At 47.2% G+C, this 22251-nt stretch overlaps 1 protein-coding gene and 1 non-coding gene across 2 annotated transcripts in view; one reads left to right on the top strand and one right to left on the bottom strand.

The window, feature by feature from the left end:
* The window catches only part of NAV2 (neuron navigator 2), a 702045-nt gene that overhangs the window by 465158 nt on the left and 214636 nt on the right, over positions 1–22251 (bottom strand). The gene's annotated exons all lie outside the window — the stretch shown is intronic.
* Positions 14767–14903, top strand: LOC117031364 (small nucleolar RNA SNORA1). The gene has a single exon (XR_004424512.1). It is a non-coding gene; the product is annotated as a small nucleolar RNA SNORA1 (small nucleolar RNA).

Consider the following 22251-nt stretch of genomic DNA (forward strand, 5'->3'; position numbering starts at 1 on the left):
TCCACATGGGGAGAAGATTTCAGAGAACACCGTGGAATAAAAAGTCAACACAAGAATTTAAAAAAAAAAAAAGGAAGGAAGGAAGGAAGGAAGGAAGGAAGGAAGGAAGGAAGGAAGGAAGGAAGGAAGGAAGGAAAGAAAAGAAAGAAAGAGACCACGAATGAACATATTACTCAGAGCTGAACTAGTTCCCTAAGTGGCAAGATTATGTGTTGGTCAAGAGCTAGGCTGTGGAGCTAAAGTGCCTGGGATGGGATCCCCAGCTCTGCCACTTCAGGGATGGATGACCTTGGACAAATTACTTAACTTTTCTGTGTGCTTCAGTTTCCTCATCTGATGGAAACTGGAATCAGGGCTGATGATAATAATTGTACTTACTTCAGAGAGTCGTTTATGAGGATTAAGTGAGTAAATATAAGTGAAGCACTTAGAAAAGTATCTGCCATATAAGTACCTAGTACATGTTAGCTGTAATTACTACATGGCTTCAAAAGACAATAGCTCCTTGGCACTACAATATTCTCACAGGTGCAAGAGCATAAACGTTGAAAAGGTAAAGCAGCATGACAGCAGGTTGACCCAAAAAAGAATTCCCCACAGCTAGGAGCCCACTGTGCCTGGAGCAAAGCCATGGCTGGTTTTACCTGTGCGTAGCTTGGTGGGAGCACAGAGGACCACAGGCTGTGAGTACCCCAGGGCGCAGGGAGAACTCGGAGGTCCCCCTGGCATCCCCAATTCTCTCCACTGTGGTCAAAAGTCCCCGTTCGACTGCAGATCAGAAGTGTGGCTGAGACTGGGGCTCTGCCCTCACAGCGAAATGGCACAGGCCCTTCTAACACCTGAATGCAGCTCGGCATCCGGCTGTTCCTACTGCTGTCGTGGTCGTACCTGGAGCCTGGAACCCCAGGGCAGAGGAGGGGCTGTCACCGGCTGGGCTCACAGCTGGAGGCCAGCAGCTCTGTGGTCTGTCTGTGTGGTGGGTAGCAGGTCTCAGGCCCACGTGCCCTTGACAGGAGAACCCCATCTTCATTCTTGGCTCAAGATAAGGCCCCAAGCTTTTCGCTGCAGAGGAGGCTTCAGGGGTGAGGAATGGCCATTGCCACTCCTCCTCTCAGACAGACACACGCACCCCAGCTAAACCCACTGTACTATGCAAACACCACTCATGCACCCCAACTTTTTCAGCTAAAACTGCTCACTTGTTTAGACCCCGGCCGCTTAGGAATGAAACAGGAATTAAAACGAAGACACAGGGGCAGTATCAGTCATTATTTCTGAAGTGACAAACAACTAATTGGGACTTACTATTATTAAAAACCTATACTGTAGGCAGCAATTAAACTGCAGCTAATGAGGATTTCCGCGCCAGGCTTTGCAGCCGCCACTGGACTATTGTATTCCCCTTGTCCGGGGTGGAGGGTTCTGTGGCTGGAGGGAAAAAACGGCTTCTTCATACTCCTCTAAGAGAGAGCAGTCATGGAATTTCTGTCTGGGGAAGTCAGTGTGGCTTGGCAGTGAGGCGAGACGAGGCCCAAGTGTGAGAAGCCCAGGAGCACGTGGAAGTTTCTAGATTGACAGCCATGCCCGTCAAGATGGTGACATCATGCCTGTGGGAAATGGCTGTGGAGCACTGTCAAATGAGTAGGAAACGAGCTGAATTGGCTCGTTCACACATCGATTTATTGAGCACCTTTAGTGTGTCGGGAGCTCTTGGGCTACGCATTCTATTATACACACGATTTCATGTAGTCCTCCGAACAGCCTTCGGAAGGAGGAGGAGGTCCCATTAGGAACTGCTTTATGGATGAGGGCAACTTGGCTCAAAGAGGTGACATCACCTGCGGAACTCACCTGGCTATTGTACAGAGTGAATCCAGGGTTGGAACCCAGAGGAAGGCAGAACTTTGGGTCACTTCCTTGTAAGCAACATTGTGATGTGACGCAGGTATGCAATCAGCGGGCTGTCACTGCCTGATGAGTTTGTCAAATTGCCAAAACATTCCATGCCTCAGTTTCTGCATCTGTAGCGCGGGGACAGTCATGCCTATCTCGGGGCCTTGCTATAAAGCCTACGCAACATGTTGCATATGAAGCATTTAGCATAGTGTTTAGGGCATAAACTCTCAATACGTGCCAGTTATTATTAATAGATGTTGCTTAGATGCTTTCGGAAGCAGCACTGAATGTTGATGAAACTCATCGTCTGGGCATGGCAGGGTTTTTGCAATAGTGGAAGTAGCGGAAGTCTCAGCAGAGTGCCTGTCTGCCTGTGTCCCTCGGGAAGAGGGCAAACAAACCCAGCAGGCTGGCTCCACTGTGAGGCCACTGCCGCGGTGTCCAGGGCAGTGAGAGGCTGGCCAAGCTCCCAGACAGCCTGTCTCGGGCCTGGAGCACAGAGCCGTTGCCTCACCAGCTTGTCATGAGCTGCGTCTCCACCCTGATTAGAGGAACAATCCTCACTCAGAAAGACGCAGGGGAAGGAAGTGACAGCGTCGTAGGGACAGGGCATAACCTCACCCCCCAAGGAGGGGCTAGCTTCTGGGGAGCTGGTGACGTCAGGGTCACAGCCCAAGATGGTGCCCTTACCCAGGGAGGAGGCTGAGCAGACCCCACCGGGCAAGTCTGGGTCAGAGCAGGGACGCGCTGGGACCCGCCCAGGCCTGTCTGCCAGAGAGGCAGCCCCTCTAGCGCTCTGCTTTGCCAAGAAGGGCAAGCAAGGAAACCAACATTCTCCAGGCACCTTCTGGGTACCAGGCCTGATGCCAGTCCTATGACATCATTGCCATCATCCACATTGTCCTAGTAAATAGAATGTTACAGCACTGACTTTTCCCAAACTGTGGATTACAGCCCATTACTGGGTTATGAAAACAGTTTAGTGGGTGACAAATAGCATTTTAAAAATAACACGATAAAAAAAACCCCAGAAAATTTCAGAATGCACAACACAGAGCAAGGATGAGTGTCGTTCCGTGGCAGTTTCATGTCTTTAATCTGTGTGTGTGAGTGTTTGGGAGCTAGGCTGTAATGGGGATAGAAAACCATGCCCATTTCATAGAGTTGTTGTAGAGATTAAATGAGTTAATGTTTTAAGTGCTTAAAGCAGTATAGCGGAGGCTGGCAGCACCCACTCCTGTCTCCTTGTGAGACAGGTTAGTTAACATGTTGCTAGGTAGACAGGGGGGTCCTCGGTGGAATAAACAAAAAAGCAGCCATAGCCTGAAACTCCAGGTTCTGGACTGTCTCCTTCACTCCAGGACAAAGACATGTGAATACGCCTTGAGGTTAATAAATTGTCTCAAATCCCTTTTGGCCACACAAAGGAGCAGATCTAGTAGACAGGAATTGGTTATTTCGTGAATCCCTTCAGCATGGGCAAACAGGACAAACCTGATAGATGAATTCCATTGGAAGGCTCCAGCCCCTTTTCCCAAGCAGGCAGGGGAAAGTATAAAAGTAAAAGGCTTTTGCCTTAGCTAGTGGGCTTCCCAGTTTCGGGTACCCCCTCCCGGTCGGGAGCTGCGACCTCTTCTCCTGCCTCTAATAAACTGTCTTCCTTTACAATCTTTGCCTCCTCTGGGTCCATGTGTCCATTCTTCAGTCTCACGAGACATGATCCCAGCCTACACCCAGAAACTGCCGGCAGATCCTACATCATGTGGGGGCTCGTGTCCGGGATTGAAGGAGAGGTAAATATTATTTGTGCCTTTCTACTTGCCCACCCTATGGGCCTTCATCATTTTTTTGTCTCTGTCTCCTGTCACACAAATACTGGGCCTCCGTCAGCCACTTAAAAGTGACTAGCACGGCTGCCGACCTTAAGCCACAAAGGTAAAGCCTTTTCAGAAGGGCTCTGGTTGATCCTCTCTGTCACTGAGCTGGAGGAATGTCGGCCACAGTCCAACTGCCTTTTCTCTTGCTTTCTCTCTCAGGTGGAGAAAAGCCCAAAGACGGCACGGTTGAGGTGAATGGCCCTTGGCAGCAATTGCGGGATTCTGAGCATAGCTACTCTGCGGTGTGGCCCAAAGGCTCCCTGGGTCTTCCCCCAGCCTGACTGCCCATAAGGGTGCCGTTTGGAGGCTTCCCTCCCCCACTCTCTGCTATTTTCTCGTATCCTTCTGCTGCCTTTTTCCTTTCCACAAGGAGACTAAATACTGGCGCGTGGCCAGGACTGTGGGCCTTTGCGGACAACTGAAGGATCCTGGTTGTAGCTACTCAACGGTGGGTCCCAAAGGTCCCTCTGGTCCCTTCCCAGCCCAACTGCCTGTGAGGGTGCCAGCAGGATGACTCCTTTGTCTCTGCTGTTCTTTCATCCTTTCATTGTCTCTCCTCAGCTTTTGAGACACTGGTCTGGGGTGTCTTCCTTACAAGACCTCCTCCGCAATGCTCCCTGCCGACCTCCAGACATCTTAAGGTAAGAACATGGACCACTGCCTCTATAGGACATCTCTTGTCACTCGGGATAAGATATACTGGCATTTAGCACTCCCTCTCATACCATCCTCTCGGGATCTCCTCCAAACTTTATTGAAGCGCAGATGGAAGTGTCCTCATCTCCACCCCAAATCTCTCTGTTGTTTTTGTGATCTCTCCACCTGTTGTCGATTCTTCAATAATTGTTGGGCAGCCCAGACTCATCGGGGACTCCACCCATGGAATCCCAATACCTCACCATTTTCCTCTTACACCTCTGCTTTTGTCAGCCACCTGACAAAATTCCCAGGGAAGGGCGATATATTCCAGACTCACTTTACCTTAAGGAGGAAGCTTTATCTGAGCCTTTCAGGGCTTCCTTTTCCTCTTTTTGCCTATTGGGAATCAAAACTTCCCCCATCACCTTTCTGCCAAGATCGCATGCCTTCTTTACAGACCTTGATACAGTCTCTCCTTAAATATCTTTATTTAGAAGGCCACTATTATATTAATCGTGCCATCAATTTTTGTGATGCCCAGAGTCAGGACATACACCCCTCTACCTTAAAGCACCTCATTACTGACCACAGCCTTTATCGGCCTGTGGGCCAGCACCAGACATTCAGGTGAGGACACACACACACAGATCTGGGTAGGCGCCCACCGGAGGCACGGGCCCAGGTAAGCACGACTAATCCTGGCACACTGTGTCTCCCCACCCACCGAACCAGTCGCGCGATATCTGCGGCCCACGTTTTCTGGGGGATGCCCTAGAATAAGTTGTGGGAGATGAATTGCAAAGGGACACCGTTTTGTTCTTCCTCCCTTTCAGCCGGGCAATCAGCCCTTAGGTGCCTTCACCCCCCTGAATTGCATCTTGAAACATTGGGACAAATTTGATCCTCAGACTTTGAAGAAGCGGTGCCTGGTTTTCTTTCGTTCAGAAGTTTGGCCTAAATAACATTGGAAGATGGGGAGACTTGGCCTTCTGAGGGAAGTAGTAATTACAACACTACCATGCAGCTAGACCTGTTTTGCAGACAGGAGGGCAAATGGTCAGAAGTTCCACATGTTCAGGCTTTTTTCACCCTGAGGGACAATCCAGGTCTCTGTAAGAAATGTAGAGTTGACCTGGATCTTGTGGTGGTCATCTCTTGCCTCCCTCCTCCTAAGGTGACCCCATATAAGGGACTCCTCCTAAGGAGACTCCTCCTAAAGGGACTCCTCTAAAGGAACCTCCAGCAGGATCCTCCTCTCCTGAGGAGGTCCCTTCAAAAAACACCCAGTCAAGGGATCGTCCTAAAACCTTATGTCCTGCTCTTCCTGTGGAGCTGGTTCCTGCCCTGGCTCCTTCTAATTGTCCTCCGTACCCAGGACCTCCTGTACAAAAGCACCCCAGCTTGGAGTAAATCAAAAGCGCCCCAGTATAGAGTACATCTCCTTCCTTTACAAGAGGTGCCAGGAGGAGAATTTGGGTCTGCCAGGGTTCAAGTCCCTTTTTCCTTACAAGATCTCAGACAAATAAAGGGAGATCTAGGGAAGTTTTCAGATGACGCTGACAAATACATAGAAGCTTTCCAAAATTTAACTCAGGTCTTTGAGCTCTCTTGGAAAGATGTTATGTTAATCCTGAATCAGACTCTCACTAGTTCTGAAAGACAAGCAGCCTTGCAAGCTGCCGAAAAGTTTGGAGATCAGTTCCTACCATATGACGAGGACCAGGCAGGACGGATTCCACTTGGGAACCTTCCCTACAGGGAAGCAGGCAGTACCCACTGATGATCCACCATTGGATCCTGATACAGCCATGGGACACTGGCAGAGAAGACACTTTCTGGCATGCTTTTTAGAGGGACTGAGGAGAGCAAGGGCCAAACCCATCAATTATTCAAAACTATCTTCTATTAGCCAGAATTCGGAAGAAAATCCTTCAGCCTTTTTAGACAGGCTCAGGAAGCCCTTAATTAAACATACTCCGATAGGGCCAGACACCCCCACAGGGGAAATTCTTTTAAAAGACAAATTGATAACCCAGGCTGCCCCAGGTATCCACAGGAAATTACAAAAATTGGCTATCGGTCCTGAAGGCACCTTGGACCAGTTACTCAAGGTGGCCAACACCGTCTTTTACAATCAGGACCAAGAAGAAGCCCAGGACCAGGAAAGGAAAATAAGAAAAAAGACAGAAGTACTAGTGGCTGCCTTACAGGGTACCCGGGGAAAGGTCCGACTGCCACCAATGTGGACAGTCTGGTCACTGGCGAAGGGAATGCCCACAGCCACCAGAGCCAACTCGGAGACCTCTGCGGCCCTGTCCCATCTGTGAGGGGGATCACCGGAAGTCAGACTGTCCCCGGAGGCCTCCACTCCTGAGGCCAGCCTCACTCAGTCAGACTCCCACTTGGGACTGAAGGGGCCCGGGGCTTCTACCAGTGGCTCCCTCGTCCCATCTAACCATTGGGACCCCCAAGCCCCGGGTAACCCTAGAAGTAGAAGGAAAACCTATTGATTTCCTTCTAGACACAGGAGCCACATTCTCTGTCCTCCTCTCCAATCCAGGGATGCTCTCCAATCAACATGTTACAGTCTGTGGAGTCACGGGCAAGCCAATTACTAAATATTTTTCCCAGCCCTTAGGCTGCATATGGGGTGACCTAAGGTTCTCCCACTTATTCTTAATCTTGCCAGAAAGCCCTACTCCTCTATTAGGAAGAGACGTTATGACGGCAATGGGAACTATTGTTCTCCTAGCCCCTGGAAGTATTCCTAGCTGCTTCCCAGTTGTAGAAACCAACATCAACTCTGATGTCTGGGCATCACAAGGGACAACTGGTTGCGCCATAACAGCTGCTCCAGTCCACATTCCTCTGAAGGACCCACTTTATTTCCTTGCCGGAAACAATACCCTCTGAAGCCCGAGGCACGAAAGCACTAATCCGTATCATTAACGGTCTCAAATGACAGGGCTCCTGAGAGAAGGCAACAGCCCTGCAAGACCCCCATCTTAGGGGTTCCCAACCCAATGGAGAGTGAAGATTAGTTCAAGACCTCCGGGCCATCAATGAGGCAGTTATTCCTACACACTCTATAGTCCCAATGCTTACACTCTCCTAACCCAAATACCTGAAAGTGCCAGATGGTCACCGTGTTATATTTAAAAGATGCCTTTTTCTGTATTCCCATGCACCCTGACTCACAGTATCTCTTTGCCTTTGAGAGGACCACCCTGAAAGCCAGATTTCACAGCTCACCTGGACAGTCCTCCCACAGGGGTTTAGAGATAGTCCACACCTTTTTGTATAGGACCTCTCTAAGGACCTAACAGATTTTTCCTATAGCAGCTGTACTTTTACAATATGTTGATGATTTTTTATTGTGTGCTCCATCTGAAGACCTCATTAGCCAAGGCACTGCTGCCCTTTTAAATTTTCTAGCCTCTGAGGGTTACAAGGTTTCCAAGGCCAAAGCCCAAATGTGTCCGACTTCTGTCAAATACTAGGCTAATGATCTCTGAAGAGACTAGGGGCCTAGGGGAGGACAGAATTCGTCCCATCTCCACGTATCCCCTACCTAGGAACCTGAAACAATTAAGGGGCTTCCTAGGCATTACCAGCTACTGACGCCTGTGGATCCCAGGATACAGAGAAATGGCCCATCCCCTCTATCAATTAAAGATACTCAAATGCAAATACTCATCTGCTACTTTGGAGCTCACAGTAAGAACAAGATTTTAGCCTTTTAAAACAAGCACTGTTAAGTGCCCCAGCCTTAAGCCTTCCTACAGGAAAATCCTTTCATTTATATATAACAGAAAGAGAATGGCTTTGGGAGTCCTAACGCAAGCCAGGGGACCCTCACAACAACCAGCAGGCTATTCAAGTAAGGAACTAGACCTCGTAGCTCACGGCTGGCCAGCTTGCCTCCCGGCCATAGCTGTGGCTGCCCTTCTGGTTCCTGAAGCCACCAAGCTCACAATGGGACAAGACTTAACCATCTTTGTTCCCCATCACATTCAAGGACTTTTAAATACTGACAATAGTCACTGGCTCATAGATAGCCACCTCCTGTAGTATCAAGCTCTTTTACTGGAAGGTCTGATGGCTCAAACATGGAACTGTTCTTCTCTCAATCCAGCCACATTCCTCCCTGAGGCGGGAGAAGAGCTGATACATAACGGCCAGCACGTTTTACTACAAACCTATGCTGCTAGACCAGATTTACGAGACACACCCCTAGACAATCCAGATTGGACACATTTTACTGATGGGAGCCCTTCTGTAGAATACAGCATACGAAAGGCTGGATATACTGTCGTAACTTTACATAATATCTTAGAGCATACAAGCCTTCCCTCTGGGGCCAGCACTCAACTGGCTGAGCTAATAGCTCTCACCCAAACACTAGAACTGAGTAAAGGAAAAAGCCATAACTCCGGCTAATCAATATGTTAATTTCACTAGCGGCTCCAACCAGTGCTTTAATCTTTCAGGTGGTAACAGTTTAAACCATAGCTCTACCACCTCAATGAGTTCTAATGCACATATCAAATTGCCAGCTAGATGGTTTCTCCTTTGTGGGAAGATAACCTCCCAGCTTACAGCACCGAGGGACCCTGCTCTCTCGGGGGATTAACTGTCTTCTGACCCCCAAAGCCTCATCAGGTTAAACATCATAATAAACTTACTCTGGACTCCAGCTATAACATCGATATACATTTATTCAGCCCCACTAGGTATATATGTCCTTATCCCTTTGTAGTATCTGCTATGACCGTAGCCTTAAATGAGATTGGCCACATTGCTTATTCAATGGCAAAGGCCCTAAATGCCACTTGGCAGGCTATACACGCCAATGGGCCCAGAGTTAGGACAAGTCAGAGAAGCAGTTCTTGAGAACCGAGCTGCCATAGACTACCTACTCCTCAAACACAATCAAAGATGTGAACATTTTAAAGGATTATGCTGCTTCAATCTTTCTGATAATTCTCATTTAATAGAAGATAAGGTACAACAAATCCATAACATAGTTTCCAATATTACACAACAGACAGGATTCTTTGGCTTAAATTTATCTTTCCTTATTTCCTGGTTTCCTAGATTAGCAGGACTTAAAGAAGCCTTTCTCATATTTCTCTTATTCATTATTATAGGAATTCTCTCTTGCTGTTGCCTACAGTGCATTTCTGCTTGTGGACCACTCGCTAGCTGGCTACAACGGCCTCCAAAGCAACAAAACCTCCTCTGGATCTGCTCATCTACCAGGGACCCTTAGACAGACCTCTGGACAAGCCCTAGCTGCCGGTCTCTGTCTACGTCCCTCCTCAGCCTGAAGTAGCCAGAGCGGTCATCACCCCTAACTGCCATTAGGGTTATGTCTTCAGACGGGGGATTGAGACAGGTTAGTTAGCATGTTGCTAGGTAGACAGGGGGGTCCCTGGTGGAATAAACAAAACAGCAGCCATATCCTGAAACTCCAGGTTCTGGACTGTCTCCTTCACTCCAGGACAGAGATAGGAGAATATGCCTTGAGGTTAATAAATTATTTCAGATCCCTTTTAGCCAAACAAAGGAGCAGATCTAGTAGACAGGATTTGGTTATTTCATGAATTCCTTCAGGATGGACAAACAGAACAAACCTAATAGATGAATTCCATTGGAAGGCTCCAGCCCCCTTCGCCAAGCAGGCAAGGGAAAGTATAAAAGTAAAAGGCTTTTGCCTTAGCTAGTGGGCTTCCCAGTTTCGGGTACCCCCTCCCACTTGGGAGCTGCAAACTCTTCTCCTGCTTTTAATAAACTATCTTCCTTTACAGCTCTTTGTCTCTCCTGGGTCCGTGTTTCCATTCTTTGGTCTCACAAGACACAATCCCGGCCTGCACCCAGAAATTGCTGGCAGATCCTACCTCACTTGGAGATAGCTCAGTTTTCCTGTACCCACCATCAGTTTCCTGAGTCTCCTAAGAATATTCCCACGGGGAATATGCTTAGCCCAACTGCAGGGCAGGTGAAGGGTGGTAGAATTAATGCCCAGGAGTGCCCCTCGGCCTCTGAGAACTGGGAGATGGTCCGTAAACCACAGCCTCCTGACCCCCCCACGCAACGATCCTGAGCTGTGTCCCCAGCAGTCTCTCAGAGGGTGCCCAGGTGGACTGAGCATCAGTTGTCCACGGAATTAACTCCCGCTCCCGGTCTCCGTTCCCCTCTCGCACTGCTTCCTGGGATCCCCCCCAAACAAACTTCTTACACCTATATCCTTGCCTTGGTGCCTCATCTCATTTTGGATGAACTCAACTAAGATAAGCAAATTCTGGCACAAAGTAAGTGCTCAATAAACGTTAGTTTGTATGAATTGTGTTCATCTCGAGATAGGATCTGTGTAAATGTTTTATATGCACCCTTTCATTTAATCTTCATACCAACCCTATAAAGTAGGAACTGTGATTGTCCCATTTCCCAGATAAGGAAACTGAGGCTTAGATAAGTTAAGCAGCTTGCTCAAGGTCATATAGCTAGAAAGGAGAGAAATCAATTCTGAACCCATGTGTTACTAAAGCCTCGTTCTCAACCTCTGCACTCCATTTAACCCGCACAACCCCCTGCCAGTTACCTTCTATTATCACTCTCACTTTACAGACGTGGGCATGGGCAGTCCAGGGAAGGAAAGCACCCAGTTTCCACACTCTTCATTGCCAGATCGGGACTAGCACTTGACATTCCAACTCTGGGCCCTGTGCTTCCCATGACAGCAGGCTGCCTCCCAGCACCCTGGAAAGGGTCGGCGGGGAGAAATCCCTTCCTTAAAAAGCATTCCTGTGGTGGAAATGGGCCAGCTGTTTATCACACCTGTGGCACAAGAGTCAGGTAGGATGTGTGTGAAAAGAAGGAGCACTTCTAGCAGGTTCACCAGGACTTCCAGGCAGATAGAGGTATGTCCTAAGGCTTGTGCCTCAACTTCTCAGTGCCTCACCTGCCTAACCTAGTAAATTGGGATAATAGCCTCTTCTTGGGTTGGTACAAGGATTACATGAGCCAATGGTGTACACCACATATCTGACAAAGGACTCATATCTAACATGTATAAAGGATTTGCACAAGTCTACACTTATAAAATGAATAATACAAGTATAGCCATTATGGAAAACAGTACGAAATTCCTCAAAGAATTAAAAATAGAAATACCACACGACCCAGCAATTCTGCGCCTGGGTATTTATCCAAAGAAAATGAACACACTAATTTGAAAGATATATGCACCCTCATGGTCACGGCAGCATTATTTACAATAACCAAGATATGGAAACAATCTAAGTGTTCATCATCAGATGAATGGATAAAGAAAATGTGATGCACAATGAACTACTACTCAGCCATAAAAAAGAAGGAGATCCTACCATTTGCAACAACATAGATGGACCTAGAGGACATCATGCTAAGTTAGGTAAGTCAGACAGAGAAAGACAAACGCTGTAAAATCTCATTTACATGTGGAATCTAAAAATCCCCAAACAAAACAACAAAAAAACCAAGCTCACAGATACAGAGAACAGATTGGTGATTGCCAGAAGCGGGGGATGATGGAGTGGGTGGAATGAATGAGTGAAGGGAGTCAAAAGGTACAAACTTCCGGTTATGAAATAAGTCATAGGGATATGACATTCAGCATGGTGACTAGAGTTAAAAACATTGTACTGCATATTTAAAAGTTGCCAAGAGAGTAGATCTAAAAAGTTCTCATCACAAGAAAAAAACATTCTGTAGCTCTGTATGGTGATGGATGTTAACTCGACTTACACGTACATACCATTTCACAATATGTACAAATATCGAATCAGCATGTATACCCGAAACTAATGTTTTATGTGAATTATACCTCAATTAAAAAACCGAACAAACAAAAAAATTTCCAATTAGAAAATGGGCAAATAACATGAAAAGATATTTTAACAAAGAGGATATACAGATGGCAAATAAGTCTGTGAAAAGATATTCCACATCACTAGCTATCAGGGACATGCAAAGTAAGACCATGATGCTATATTACTATGCACCTATTAGAACAGCTTAAAAAAAAAATAGTGATAACACCAAATGCTGGTGAAGATGTGGAGAAGCTGATTACTCATATGTTGCTGGTGGGAATGTAAAATGATACAGCCACTCTGGGGAACAGTTGACTCTTTCTTAAAAAATTAAACATGCACTTACTATATAAGCCAACAATTGTACTCTTGGGCATTTATCCCAGAGAAATGAAGATATGTGCATAAAAACCTATACATGAATGTTTCTAGCAGCTTTATTTGCAATAGCCCCACGCTGGAAATAACCTAATCTCCTTCAATGGTTAAACCATGGTACATGCATACCATGGAATATTAGCCAGCAACAACAAAGGAATGAACTCTTGACACACACCACAACTTGGATGGATTGCGCTGAGTGAAAAACATTCCAATGGCACATAAGTATGTGAAAAGATATTCTAGGTCATATACTGTGTCATCCCATTTAGATAACACGATTGAAATGACAAATGTGTGCAGATGGAAAACATACCAATTGTTGCCAGGAGTTAAGGATCGTAGAAGAGAGAAGGAAGGGTGTTACTGTAAAGGAGTAGCATAATGGTGATCTTTGTGGAGGTAAAATAGATCTGTATGTTGATTGTGGTGGTGGTTACACAAATATAAACAAGTGATAAAATGACAGAACTATACTCACACATCATCATACCAATGTCAGTTTCCCGTACTATGACTGTATTATAACTATGTAAGATGTAACCATTGGAGAACACTGGGTGAAGGATACAAGGGATTTCTCTGTACTGTTTTATAACTTCCTGCAAATCTATGTTTTCAATGAGCTACTCGGAAAAAGTTTAGCTCAATGCCTAAGTGAACAGCACTTAATCAATGGTAGCTCTCATTATTACGATTTCATTGATTCCTTCATATAAGTCATCTTATCTGATACTCACAATAAGCTAGTGAGAAAAGGTTTTCTTTACCTCCAGTTTACAGACTGGAATACTAAGACTCAGACACATTAGATAACTTATCTAAGTTCACATATCCAGAAAGACTTAGGAATTGAAGCCAAAATCCATGGACTTCTCACATACATGCAGGTACGAAGACCAGTAAGATAAAAATCTTCCCCTTCATTGAGCTTATAACATAGTGAGGGAAGAGATTTAACTCAAATCCAAGCAGAAGTTCTATGGGAGCACAGGGGAGAAAGGAGTGAAAAAATATTCCAACTGAGGAGATTTAGGAGGGCTTCCTGGAGGAGGTGGCATTTGGGATTGTTTTGAAGAATGAATAGAAGCTCAGTAGGTGTAAGGAGGGTAGTGGTGCAGGAAAAGACATTCCAAGCAGAGAGAACCTGATCGTTCAGGGACAAGAGTACTTGGAGAACAGTGACAAGCCCAAGGTGGCTGAAGCAGCTGGCATGTGCCTAAAGGCAGATGCAAATTAAGGAAAAGCAGAGGGCGGTCAATGAAGATGGGCTCTGGACCACAGGCTGGGGATTAGACTCGTTCTCCCAGCTTTTGCTCACTGTGGCCCCCAATGTCTGCTGTGGAAGCTGAAAGGCTGATGTCGAAAGTGCACACGCAATGAAAACAGTGTACACAATGAGGGGCCAGCCCTCCATTTGCACTGAAAAAGCTGGGCAGAGGTCCACAGTGGGTTCTGAGGTCCCTGGCAGCAAGGAGCCCTTCCATTTCAGGACCCCGAGATAACGTTTTCCAGGGCCCTCTCAAGGCCCAGTGCTAGCAGATCCTGAAGGAAAACACCTGCCTCTTGTGGGTGCTACGCCCCACAACAGTTATCCTGGGCTTTGGAATTTTATCTTTCCACAATAAGTCACAAACCCTATCATTCGTGTGCTTATTTATCTTCCCTCCCTGAAAATAGCTTCTGTGCAGTCAGGATCCGGGTCTGTTTGGGTCATCATTGAACGCAGCTTGGAGTCAGCCACATGGAGGTGTTCATATTAAATTCCATTCGATCGCCCTAATATCAATGTATTGGGCACCTGAGCTAGGGATTGGAGGTAAAAGAACAAGACACAGTCCCTTAGTGGAGAAGAGAGACAACCATGGCTCACCGCTCACAGGGCAATGGCACTGCCAACCATCTGGAGGCAAAAGGATGAGAAACCACCTGGGTTGTGACCAGTGGAGCCAGTCACCTCTGCATAACTTATCTTTAAAAATGTGGAGGTGAAGCCTCATTCTTTCTTTTTTTTCAAGGAGGGTGCGGCTCACAGTGGCCCATGCGGGGATTGAACCGGCAGCCTTGGTGCTACTGGCAACACGCTCTAAGCAACTGAGCTAACGGGCCACCCCTGAAACCCCATTCCTGAGAATGGGCACCATTGATCCTGGTGCCCAGAAATTCTTAATGGGGCTGCATTGAGACACAGGTTATGTTTCCATCACAGACTCCCAAACTTATTGCTGTGATGACAACGAGACCTGTACCTTTTTGCTAAGGACGTGAGTGGAAATTGGATGGAACACAACCATAATATTAGAAATGTGTGAAAGAATAACAATACATTTTAGATTGTTGGCCGAGATAGCAATGTGCTTTCTACAGTTCAACTTCCAGAGCCCTAACATGAATTATTTGAAGAAACTAGATTCCAAAGACTTCGGTGGAATTCTTTTTGAAGTGTGTCATCAGTATGTCTGTCTTCACATAGAGATAAAAGAAGCCCAACTAATAAAACTGTGACAAGGCTGACGGACAGAACAACTGTGGCTGACACAGGGGACCTTTTAAAAAGGCCTATCTTGAAGATAAGTCTTGGCTCAAGCTTTGGAGGAGCTAAGGTGACTTAGAGGGACAGTGGAATGGATCACAACATGTAAAATTCCTTAACTAAACATCGATTGACGTAACATGTGGAGGTGGCATTTGTTGCCTGTGGGTCTTTGCAGTCAGGGTTGCCGCTTGAATACTTCTTTACCTCTGCTGCCCACCTCGGTTTGCCTTTGCCAGGTTGTCCCTGGGGCCTGGCTCTGCCGATGTTTTCGGAAAATGGAGTTTGAGTGGTAAAGGGCAGCTTTTGCAGATGTATACTCAGGCTTCAGAAGGAAGACTCGGATTAAAAGCAGCAGCTGAGAGGGACCTTAGAGACTCTCTGGGACACCTGCTTTGGACCTGGGTTTTCTGGAGCCTAAGGGTTCTGTAGAGGTGCCCAGGTGGGCTGGGAGACAGCCCTGGGGCGGGCAATACTGAGGGCCTGGGCTCAGGGTCTTAATCTGCTTCAGGCAGAAGAGCTCAGTGTGACTTTTCGGACACACTGGAGTTCCAAATAGCTTAGAAGAAAGGTTCGATGGTTTAAGGCTTAAAACCTGTTAAGCTAGTCCAACACAATCATCACCACCATCATCATTATAAGTTTTTAAAAGAGCTGATTTTGAGTGTTTTGCATGTGCAAGACACTATTAAAAGTGTTTTATATGCATTATCTCATTTAGTCACCACAGCAACTCCAAGAGGTAGGTGCTATTATTATCCAATTTTACACAGGAGAAAACTTAGGTCCAGAGGTTAAGGAATTTGACCAATGCACATCGTTCATAAGCAATGAACCGTAGCTGGCTCCTGAGTCTGCACAATTTTCCACTCCAAGCTACTGAGGGAGGTGAGACCCAGAGAGAGGCAGGAACTCCCCAAGCCCCACAGTGAGCTCAGGGGCAAAGCCACTCCCCCTCAGGGCTTCTTCCTCCTGCCGCGCTCTCCCCTTTCTCCCTCTCCATCCTTCAGTGTGCCTTTCTCACACCGAACATCAGAAGTGGCTTTAAATAGATCATCCCTTGGTTACCAAGCACCAGCACTCCCACGCTGGGAGCAACGAAAGAGACGAAGCTGTGATGGCTGATCTGCTTCGGGGACCCCTGTTCTAAACGGGGCTGGGGCTCTCTTTTGGCCTGTAGCCTTATTTCCCACCCTCTGCTCCAGGTGAAGTTGAAGGCTTTCGGCGTGGCATTGCAGGCCCTTCACAGTCTGCACGGGGGCTGTCCAGCCCCACCTCCAGCTGCTCTCCTATGTATACTGTTGCTATTGCAGAGAGGTACACCTTGTTCCTTTGCCATGCTGTTCCCTCTACCGGAACACCCTTCCTGCCTTGTTGGCCTGGCATATCCCTTCCCTAGGATCCCGACCTCTCTCCCAAGGCAGAATCACATCCTCCCTGTCATGGCACATAGCACCCAGTACTCTCACCATCGACTCCATTTGCTTGATTCAAAGACACGCAGGCGGCCCCATTGTTCTTTTACTAAAATCAGGATAGTTCCTACAATCCACGCTTCTCATTTATTTGGGAGTATTGCATGCCTCCTGAAACACAGTTATTGAACTGATAAAGTATTTTGTAATCAAAGTCATCTTAGGGTCCAGGAAATACAGGACTTGTTGGTTTCCCTCCAGACTGAGCTCCCCCAGGTTGGGGGCCACGACCATGTGTCTGTAGACACCCCCTAGCATGCAGAGGGAGGCACAGACGAGGGGCCAGGTGGTGCGACTGAGGTGTGCATGGCCTGGATGGCGCCCCTTGTGCCCAGGTCACCGTGGGAGGCCTGCAGGGCTCTGAGCTCCAGGACATCCTAGAGGCCCGGGAGAGCCTCCAGCCGACGGCCCAATGCCCACTGAGTCCATGCACTGCCTCTGACACATGCTCTGGTCAGAAACATAGGCAATAATAGCAGACTTCATTTCCCCTGTGTTACTTAGCGAGGGCTGCCATAACCGAGTACCGGAGTGGCTTAAACAACAGAAAGTTGTCTTCTCACCATTCTGCAGGCCAGAAATCTAAGATCGAGGTGTCAGCAGCGTTCGTTTCTTCTGAGGCCTCTCACCTTGGCTCGTAGATGTCTTCTCCCGCTGTCTTCCCGTAGTCTTGCTTCTGTGTCCTAATCTCCTCTTCTTATAAGGATGCCAGAGTCATATTAGATTAGGACTCACTCCAGTGACCTCATTTTAACCTTATTACCTCTTTAAAGAACCGATCTCCAAATACAGTTACATTCCAAGGTACTGGGAGTTAGGACTACAAGATAGGAATTTTAGGGAGACACAACTTGACCGATAACACCCCTCGAAGGTTGACCAAGCCCAGCGGGAAGCATGTCAGTCTCAGAGTTCAAACCACACACAGGGTATTCTGCCTCTGCTTTTCTCTTTCTCAGGTAGTTGTAATAGCTGACTAGTCCCTAGCCCTGAACTTTCTTGAATTTCCAAAAGAATTCTTCACCATGTCCTCTTCTGACTGGTCCACCTCGTTCTATCTATTTAGCTCCTGGTCCCAATCACCTCCTTTTCCAGGCCTTCCAAACTAATTTTCCAATGGCAGTTGCCCCCACTTCTCCCAGAGCACCACCCTTATATATAACATACAGGAATCTTAGACTTAATAAGATCTCTCAAGGACATGGGTCTTGGCTTACCATTGTCCTTGTCCTTGCCGGTGGGACACATCGCTAATCAATCATAGCACACTTTCCTGCAGAACCCAAGGCCAGGCAGCCACTGCCAAGTGGGATGGCTTGTGAGCTAGGTCACATTTGTGGTTGTGGGCCTACCTGACTCCTACGGGAACTTCTAACCAGAAATCCTGTGGATTCTTGAGTATAACATCCACACACCAGATCATTTTGATTGGTCCCGAATTTGTGTAATTCTTCCTCTCTTCAATGAAAGCAGTTTGTAAATTGGATAAGCAACTAAAAGTGTCTAGATTCTTTTGGAGGGAACATTTGACCTTTGGACTCCGGGCCCAACAGGTACACTCTCCATGTGGTCTGAAGCAACTGACCAGGAATCTGATCTGGTCTTTCTATTAGGTGACCCAAGCCAGGGAACAAAGAAATAGAACTGGTAGGATATTCATTCATTCTTTCATTCATTCATTCCTTTCATTCAAACATTTACTCGGCACTGCTCTAAGGGCTCAGGATTCACAGACAAAGATAGTGATGGCCCTTATGGTGCTAGATCCAATGCCACCTTATTTATTTAATCCTTTATGGTCTCAGTTTTGGTACATTTCCCTTTCTGTAGCAACTATTACTAATTGTCTACTAAAACGCATGTTCTCCTTTCCACAGTATCTGGTCGTCCATGTGAGGGGGCTTCCTAGCAAGCAACTTTAGTTCTCCGCCTCCCTTACCTCTAGGTGTGGCCATATGACCTCACCAAGGTAATGTAAGAAGTCATGAGAGTTATTTCTAGGCCTAGGCTTTTATGAAGCAGTTGTACCTTCTCCATGTTTTTCCACCTCCCGTTGGCGAAATGCAGGTTAGTCCAAGGCTCTAGAGAAGATGGTGAAGTCATAAGATGGAAGGAGCCTGGATTCCTGAATCATTGCATGGAGGAGAGCCACTCACTGACCAGAAATATCAGCCTTGGATGATTTTGTGAACAAGAAATAAATTTCTATTATGTTTGAGTCTTTGGACATTTGAGGGTCCTTTTGTTATAGAGGCTTACAATACCCTAACACAATTTTTAAGTGAAGTCACTCTTATTGCTACACTGTCTCAGACTCTGTTGCCTACCTTCAAAAGTATGGCCAATGAGGGGAGCCAGATCTGGAGACAGCCCCCAGTAGGTCTCTAAGCCAGACGACTTTAATGCAGACCAGGAGAGTTTTCTATAAGAGAACTTAAAAATCCTGGTAAAATAAGCTCTCAAAATTTAAGAGAAAACTGTAAAGTTTCCCTGAGAAACTCACAAGCACTGTATTCCTTTGCCTGGGAAATCAATCAGGGTCCAGGGCAATTTTTTAAACAGCCAGAAACCCTTTTCTGGGATTTAGTGCCCCCTGGCTATGGCTCACTGAGGGAGCTGGCAGAGTAAGGACCACCTGGCAAAGAGAAATTAGCAAGTAATGGAATCCCAGCCCCCAACTGGGTCAACAGCATGAGTCAGATTGCTATAGAAATAAAGAAATCCCATTCATAAAATTTCCCTCACCCCAGCTTAAGAGCTTTCAAAGTCATAAAGTCTACATAAAGCTAGAAGACCTACAATTGTCCAATTAGAGGTTTTATCCAGGAAAACACACATTTTCAAAGTCACTGTTTGGTCCCCGTGCCAGGAGTGGAGCTAGGCTGGTTTGGCGTGCTGTGCCTCTGGGTTTTATAGACATTTCCACTTTAGTGAGACGGGACAGAGGACCTCTCAGAGCCTCTCCCCCCCACAGTGTGGTCCATGAGGGGCCTAGAGACACCCAAAACTAACCATTACTAATGTCACAATTCGGGGAAAGCTGGAATCGATCTAAACCAACTCCTCTGGGAGGGAAGTAACAACTAAGCGCTTACTAGTTACTACTGGTGAGTGCTAGCTCCCGTCGTAAATACATAGGACATATTATTGCATTTAATCCTTAATACTACCCTATAAGGAAGGGTCTTCTTTCAGATAAGAGAGGCATGGGGAGGCCAATCAACTTGTTTAAGGTTATATGGCTCGGTGAGTGGCAAGGTGCAGATTTGAACTCAGGTCTAGTGATTCTCAAATACTTCAACCTCGACATTCTGTTTGGCACTCGCAATGCCAGGGCTTCACTCTCTCTCTCTGTCGAGCCATGTAAGCCGCGTTGGGGAGGGCATTCAGATAGACGTCAAGGTAGGGCATGTCATTACCAGTGGGAGATCAGTTTAAAAGCATGACTAGTGAGGAGAACCAGGCCTGGAGAGAGTCCCCAATATTTGCCAGGTACTGTGTCAGTCAGCATTTTACTTAGATTATCGTGCTAAATCCTCGTAACAGTTCTCCAAAATAAGTATTATTATACCCATTGTACAACTGAGGCAACGGAGGCTCAGGGAGACGCAGAGATTTCCCCAGATCACATGGCTGGGAAATGGTAGAGAGTCTGTCTGAACAGAGCCCTCGCTCAGAAACATTGTGCTGGACACGAGTCTCACCCACCTATGCACCAGATGGCTTTTATTCATGGGAGGGATTCCTTTGTCAATTTCAAACTCTACTTGCCCACATTTAGTTGCTAACTTCCCTGGCAGTCCTCGATGTTGAGGCCCCCACACTCATATTGCCTTTTATGGCCACTTACTAGCTGAGCAATCTCGAGAGTGTCCCTCAACCTCTCAGAGGGGACATGGTTTCTGCTCTCCTGCGATTCACCATCTAGACTAGGGGTTGGCAAACTTTTCCTGTAAAATCCGGAAAGTAAATATTTCAGGTCTTGGGGTCTACCCAATCTCTGCATGGCAACTCCTCCGCTCTGGCACTGTATTGTGAAAGCAGCCATAGGCCACACGGAAATGAATGCGTATGGCCAGATTCGACCTGTGAACCCCAGCATGCAGACCCATGATCTAGATGGTCAAATATTCCACAAATAAGCGTTAGGTTCTCATTATAAACACGTCACAAGGGAGAGGTATCACGTGCTCTGAGAGTTTATTCCCCAGGAACGGGTCTCAGGGCGCTGGTCACTCCGGACAAGGTCACTCCGTGACTCAGGGCAGGGCTAGGACTGGAGTCCAGGTCTTCTGCTCTTCTCTGGGGACTCCCCCTGGCACGTGCTGCCTCCCTGGCTACCAGGTAAATCTGCAGAAGCTGAGGCGGGTCCTGCAGCCCTGCTAGAAGCGAAACGACAATGGGCGTCACTCAGAGCAGCCCCGGGTTTCTGCAAAGGCCTGGCTTAACCTGTGACTGGGGCCAACAGGCTTTCACTAGCAAATTACTGGCTCATTTCTCTCCAGGAAGGCCTGGCTCTCACAGCACCTTCTGGAAAGCTGGCATAGCAGCTGTAGCAGCACGCGCAGCGTTAATTTATTAAAATCCCAAGTTGTAAAAGCTGCCGGGGGGAAGCAGAGGTATGCTGCACTGGAGATGTAGTGTTGCAGCCACAAAAGGAAATGTTGGCGAGGTCTTTGGAGAAGGGGTGGTGGGTGAGGCGGGGACTCTGCTAGATTTAATAGCAGGAATAGGAGTCATTTGTCTTATTGTAGAATAGATGTGTGTTTGAAAGCAGAAAATGCTCTGGATCCTTTCTTTCCTCCCCTTGCAGGCATGAAAAGCCTGAAGCAAAACAAAATGCTGCTGATTTCGAGGCTATTTTGGGCGGCCTGTTGCTGATTGTCTCCTTCTGAGGCCCTCGGCACACATGCTGCCTTCTCAAAGAATGGTTTTAACATATTAAAATAGGGAATGAATGAGCATCTCGCTGCTGCTGCCCCGCTGCCATCAGAGCAAAAAGCAGTCCTTAATGGCCAGGCCCGGCCCACGGCGCTCAATTCTTCCCTCTCGTCCAGATGCCCACCCACCCCACACCTCCTGCCGGTGCAGTACTGGCTGGCGCCTGGGTTACGTTGCCCACCCCATCCCAGGAAGCTATTTACCGAAGGAAATAACTCCGATAAGGGGATAAAAATAGCCAGCAATGATGGAAAACATTTTGTTGAGAGGTCTGTTGACAAGAGAGGAAATAGAGCTGTGAAAAAGAGAGGTGGTGAAGGACACTGAGGGAGAAGTGAGCCGGCTGTGACTGTCCAGGGACCCAGAAGCAGCTGGGACAGAGCCCAGAGGCCAAGACGACTATGTCCACATGGCCAATCTTCCTTCTCGGTCAGTGGTCCCCATCCTGTGCTATGTCACCCGGCCTCAAGGCAGTGAAGGAGTGTGAGCTGGCGAGATCCTTGGCATAGGATGGATGTCTCTGAAATGCAGCTCCAGGAAGGAAGCAAGTAGAGGGCAGGGTAGAGGCTAACCAAAATTTGGCTTTTGGAGTTCTGTGACTTATTAACATGGTGACTTTGGACAAGCCAGTGAATCCCTCTGAGCCTCAGTTT

Source organism: Rhinolophus ferrumequinum, chromosome 11, assembly GCF_004115265.2.
Source record: "Rhinolophus ferrumequinum isolate MPI-CBG mRhiFer1 chromosome 11, mRhiFer1_v1.p, whole genome shotgun sequence".
Taxonomy (NCBI): Eukaryota; Metazoa; Chordata; class Mammalia; order Chiroptera; family Rhinolophidae; genus Rhinolophus; species Rhinolophus ferrumequinum.